Below are 228 nucleotides of genomic sequence, written 5' to 3' on the forward strand. Positions count from 1 at the left end.
TTTTATTAGATGAGCCAGACAATATATATGGGTGCTGTAATATATTATTTTATATATATTAATTATTATATTTAAAAAGTATATATAAAAAAAAGAAATATATGCATATATATACATTTAACATTTAATTAAATAACATATATGAAATTTTTGTTTACTTTTTAAATATATTATATATAAAAAATTAATTAATTATAATTATAATATATTATATTTTTTTTTTACTTT

The sequence above is a fragment of the Penaeus monodon genome, chromosome 24, assembly GCF_015228065.2.
Source record: "Penaeus monodon isolate SGIC_2016 chromosome 24, NSTDA_Pmon_1, whole genome shotgun sequence".
NCBI classification, from domain to species: Eukaryota; Metazoa; Arthropoda; class Malacostraca; order Decapoda; family Penaeidae; genus Penaeus; species Penaeus monodon.